Source organism: Chiloscyllium plagiosum, chromosome 12, assembly GCF_004010195.1.
Source record: "Chiloscyllium plagiosum isolate BGI_BamShark_2017 chromosome 12, ASM401019v2, whole genome shotgun sequence".
Classification (NCBI taxonomy): domain Eukaryota; kingdom Metazoa; phylum Chordata; class Chondrichthyes; order Orectolobiformes; family Hemiscylliidae; genus Chiloscyllium; species Chiloscyllium plagiosum.
In genome coordinates this window covers 40,776,692-40,782,691 of record NC_057721.1, presented here as the reverse complement: position 1 = coordinate 40,782,691, position 6,000 = coordinate 40,776,692, and the positions used below count along the sequence as shown (strand labels likewise).

At 41.7% G+C, this 6,000-nt stretch overlaps 1 protein-coding gene across 2 annotated transcripts in view; it reads left to right on the top strand.

Moving 5' to 3' along the window:
- The window catches only part of efhc2 (EF-hand domain (C-terminal) containing 2), a 122,629-nt gene that overhangs the window by 2,732 nt on the left and 113,897 nt on the right, over positions 1-6,000 (top strand). The window lies entirely within an intron of this gene.

Sequence of the window (6,000 nt, the reverse complement as noted above, 5' to 3'; positions counted from 1 at the left end):
AAAAAAAGAAAAAAAAAGAAAAAAAACAGGTGTGCTTGCCCTTTGATGTGAAGGGCAGTGTTTGTCACTGGCCACCCGGGTGTTTTCCTATCTTCCTGGTGGTGGAATTTGAATAAAGATTTGTGCACTTTGTGTCTTTCACTGTCTCACACCTGCACACACACACCATGGGTGCTGGGGAAAAAATAAGCACTACCACACTTAGGTGGTAATTTGGGGGTTAAATTATATAAAAAAGAGAAAGAAAAAAAAATAGAAACAGGCCATTTGGCCTAACAAGTCCACACTAATCCTCCAAAGAGTATCCCACCCACACCCATTTCCCTCTGACTAATGCACCTAACACCATGGGCAATTTAGCATAGCCAATTCACCTGGCCTGCACATAGTCATAGAGATGTACAGCATGGAAACAGACCCTTCAGTCCAACCTGTCCATGCTCACCAGATATCCCCACCAAATCTAGTCCCACCTGACAGCACCCAGCCCATATCCCTTCAAATCCTTCCTATTCATATACCCATCCAAATTGGATTGTGGAAGGAAACCCACACACAGAGTCACCCAAGGTGGTGAATTGAACCCTGGTCCCTAATGCTGTGAAGTAGTAATGCTAACCGTTGAACCACCGTGAAACCCAGTAGAAGAAAGACTAGAGTGGCTAGGTGTTCTGTTTGACACATGAAAACCTGTGTCAAAAGATATGTCATCCACTGGAGTTCCCACTTCCAATGGGTTCATGTCTGCCTGTTTTGCTGAGTTATAACATTGAATGACTGTTAAAAGATGCTTCCAAGATTTTACAGGGAATTCCCAAAACTGACCACCAGCAATAAGGCAGAAATTCCTGCTCCTAGCCTAAGAAGTGCTAAACTTAATCGTAGACTGCTGTGAAATTTGTCCCTTGCATTCAGGATAGTCCTCCCTCCCTTCTGTCTAATGCTTTGCACAGCCTTTACTCTGCAGACCATACTGACTGCAACATCTCTGCGAAACATCTGTTTTTCTTTGAGCTCAAACTTGGAGACTGAAAGTTTTACCACAGTTATCCCAGTTGCTTCTGCCTTTATCTTGCACCTTGCTCTTAGTAAGTCTTAACATGTGCAATCCTGTCCCTCTGGTTACTGCATAGGCTTGTTATCAAACACAATACATAACACAGTGCATTATAATATAAGGTAAATTGGTAGAGATGGTTTAAGACAAATCTAAAATCTTACATTTGTACCAAAACCTGTCTGACTTGGAACTGTATGACTACCCCTCCACTGTCACTGAGTCAAAATCTTGGAACTCCCTTCCTAACAATACTGTGAGTACAGACAAGATAGATTTCAGCAGTTTAAAATGTGGATCACCAACACCTTCACGAAAGCATCTAGGATGAGCAACAAATGCTGGCCTTGCTAGCTCACACTCCATAAACTGCATCTGTTTTTGAAAAAAAAGGGGCAAATTCACGCTTATAATGCACAAAGTTAAAAATCACACAACACCAGGTCATAGTCCAACAGGTTTATTTGGAAGCACTAACTTTCAGAGCACTGTCCTTTATAATGCAGATTACTTACAGATTTAAAAATGTGACTTGAGATACTATAGGTACTTTTACCCTAGGAATGAATTGAGTAAAAATAATTTTCTAAAGCAACAGAAAAAAAGTGCAACAACTTTTGATGTTCTTTGCCTAAATGACCCATTCAAATTTTCCTTGATGTCTCAATGTCCAAGAATCACCAATTTATGTTAATAAAGGTGTATCTGAATGACAGGGTAGAATTTCAGATAAAAACCCTCTCATACTGCCTTCCTGCAAATGTCTAACACCCTCCAATTATTTCAGTTCATCAATGTTAAAATTTTACTTAGTGGTATTTTGATTATAAAGGGGAAAAAAAAGAGGTATAAAAGGTGATACTGTGGTAGACTTGATAGTGATATACAAAATTATATGGAGCCGATTTGAAGATGATTTTGGGTTTAAATTGCTGGACTGCATTTTAGTTTCGATTCAAACACTCTCTTTGAAGGCTTATACTTGTCCTATCTTTAGAAGGAGTTTCTTTAGTATTCTTGTTAAGTGATTTCAAAGTGGTGCCTTAACAGCTTGTAGAAGAATTAACTACTATGAAATTGAGCACTTTAAAGACTTTTAAATGACTACAAAACTTCAGCTGCTGATTCAGAACTGCTTCTGTTTCCCCCCTCTCCCTATATCTTTTCTCTTTACTTCTCCTAGATGCTTCTTTTATGTTATCATGCCTCTGCTCATTTCCTCTCTCAGGCCATCTGCCTTCCCAAATCACTACCCAACACATAAGGAATGGGCGGCACGGTGGCACAGTGGTTAGCACTGCTGCCTCACAGCGCCTGAGACTCGGGTTCAATTCCCGCCTCAGGCGACTGACTGTGTGGAGTTTGCACGTTCTCCCCGTGTCTGCGTGGGTTTCCTCCGGGTGCTCCGGTTTCCTCCCACAGTCCAAAAGATGTGCAGGATCAGGTGAATTGGCCATGTTAAATTGCCCGTAGTGTTAGGTAAGGGGTAAATGTAGGGGTATGGGTGGGTTTCGCTTCGGCGGGTCGGTGTGGACTTGTTGGGCCGAAGGGCCTGTTTCCACACTGTAATGTAATCTAATTAGAATCTTCCACCTGTTATCCCAGTCTTGTCTCCCTTTACGATAAGCCTACAGTTTCCCTCCATACCCCTCTGGGCATACTCTGATGGGCCCATCAAGGCACATGTCAAAGCAGTGAGAAGAATTTTCAATTGAGTTAAAAGGAAGTCATGTGGACGAAGTCCCATCTTCACATTGAGGGTACCCTCCATTGTGTTGTTGGGCACTAACAGTGTTAAATGGGATGGATTTGAACAGGATCGAGCAACTCAAACCAGGGCCACCATGAGTGAGTGGAATTGTAATTAACCACAATCTGTAATCTCATGGCCTGGCATAACCTCTACTCTACCACAACAAGCATATCTAAAAATAACGTTTCAACCTGGTGAAGTGACAGAATAGTACAACAACAACACTGCCATCTACCCAGAAATATGGAACATTGCCCAGTTATATCTTATGCCCAAAAAGCAGGAAGAATCCAATCTAGCCAATTACTGCCCTAGCAGTCTACTCTCCATATCAGTAAAATAATGGAGGATTCAGTGGCAGTATTATCCAGTGACACTTGTTTGGCAACTTTGAGACACTTGCTTGGCAACTACCTGCTCATTGATGTTCAGTTTGAGTTCTGCCAGGACCACTTAGCTCCTGACCTCATTCCAGCCTTAGTGTAAACATGGACCAAAGAACTCAACTCCATTGGTAAAGTGAGTGACTGCCTGATGTCAAGGCAGGATTTGACCAAGTATGGCATTCAGAAGCCCCAGCAAAGCTGGAGCCAAGGGAAAAACTCACTGTTACTTGGAGTTATACCTGGCATAAAGATGGTTGTGGTTGTTGGAGATTAGTCAACTGAGTTCTAGGACAGGAGTCTCAGGATAGTATCCGAGGTCCAACCATCTAATACCATTTTATCAATAACCTTATCTCTTTCAAAAGGTTAGAAGTGGGGATACTTGCTGATGATTGCACAATGTTTAACACTGTTTGGGACACACCAGATACTGAAGCAGTCCATGTCCAAGTGCAGCAAGACCTGCATGAGTGACAAGTAGCATTTGTGCTTCACGAGTGATAGGCAATGACCATCTCCAATAATATCAGTCCCAGACGGCTAAATGACATCATTGCTTAATCCCCCACTACCAACATCTGAGGGTTACCATTGAACAGAAATTGAACTGGGCCAGCCATACAAATACTGTGGCAACAAGAACAAGTCAGAGGCTAAGAATTCTATGGTGGGTAATTCACTTTCTGTTTCACAATACCTTACTGCCAATGTCAAGGAATTGCTTAGGATTGTGATGGAATATCCACCATTTGCTTGGATCAATGTAGTTCCACCATCATTCAAGAAACTTGACACTTATTCAGAGCACAGCAACCCACTTGATTGGTCGTGCAAGGCATGAAAGTTGGTGGTTGGAGCACCAAATGTACAGTAGCCTCAATGACTACCATTTATAAGATGCACTGTAGTAATTCATTAAGATTCCTTGAGAGGCCTTCTAAACTCACAACATGTACCACTTAAATGGACAAGGGTGGTAGATGATGCATGGCACACCATCACCTGCAAGTTCCTCTCTAAGCCATACATCATCTGGACTTGGAACCATATTGCTTTTCCTTTACTGTCACTGGAATAAAATTCTGGAACTAACTTCGTGCAGTACTGTGAGTATACCTACTCACCAAGAATTGCAGTGGCTTCAGGTGGTAGCTGACTATTATGCTTTTCAGAGCTTGGGGATGGTCAATAAATGCTAGCCTAGCCAATGATCCCCACATCTCATGAACGAATAAAAATAATAAGCTCAATCAAGCAAACACCCCAATAAGCTGCAACGCTCAGAGTGTTGCAAGAAGCAGTGATGAGCAGAATACATTAGATACATCCCTGCAGTCACAACTGTTTAGGAAATAGTCATTGCCCCTATGGATTTGTGAGGAGAGATGCTAAAATACACTGATGCAAGTCACCAAGGAATTAAGTGAAGTCTGAGAAAGGCAAGTGATTTGCTTTATTGGCCAAACATGAGCAATGAAATCAAGGACCACCTCAGCCAGTGCAGATTGTAATGAGTATGAAGCTGAGCACTGCTGATGACATATGAAATCCCTGACAATGCACGAGTACTATTGAGATTGTAGAATGCCTGAAAGCACACTTCAGCCTTTATGGCATTTTCAACATTCTGGTGAGTGATGCTAGCCCTCTGTTCACAAGTGAAGCATCCTGCCAGTTCATAAAAGATTAGGGACTTCAACCCCATGTATCATATCCACATCATTTTCAGTCAGCTAGAACCCCGTGGTGAAAATCATCAACATAATCAGAAAGAAACTGAGCAAATCCAGCACAGGAGCATAGAAACCTCAAGTTGAGAAGCACACTTAGTAATGGAATAGAAAGTAGTCCAGTGAAAAAAAAGGTCATGCTGCACCAAGACTATTCTTCCAAAAGCAAGAAGACTACTGAAGCTGGCAATAGTAAAAGATGTGAAAGATAAAATCAAGATGAAACAGCAGAAAGTCAAAGTTTATTTTGATAAAACTGCTGAATTATTGCCAGCCTTGTGCATTGGAGAGTCAATCAGGATACAAACGTCTAAATATTTTCCATTCAACCCATTCAGAGATATTATTATACACCTCTGGTGAGATTTGAACCCAGGACTCCTGGATCAGGGGTAGGGTTATTATCACTGCATGCTATGAGATCCTTAAGGATGCACACATCCACGCTGTCAGAAGAGTCTTCTCATTGTTATGCCAAATCTAAACTACTCTTCCAATCACAGAAATGCCTGTAATAGTTGTAATAGTACATGTGAGTGACAAAAGCAAGTTGAAATGACAAAAAGAGCATCATTTCATTTTAGCAAGATTGCAAAGCCATTGCCAGAGTTGGGTATTGAAGAGCTAATCACAGTACAAATCTTCAACACTCAACAAAGATCAGTTCGCATCGCCACATGGTTCTGTATGGAGCTGTTGTCACCTTGATCATACATAGTGGAAGTGAATGACCGGATATACAGCAGACACATTACATTCACACAACTGGAGAAGCTGTTGCTCAGCTGCAGGCTGCCGATCAAGATAGCATGAACTCTCCATCTGCGCAGACCAGATCAGTTATTAGTCTCAGATGTCCATGGAAAATGAACAGCAACAGGCAATGCAACAACAACATGTAACTCAGGAACAACATTCCCCAGGGAATAAACATCTCTTAGCCAGACAGCAAAGACACGTGCCTATCATTACAAAAGCAGTGGATTTAAATAATTTGTGTGCAATGCATGTGCAGAGACTGATGAGAATAACAAACTGCTAATGCATGAGAACAGTCGTGTGATAAAGTCAGAA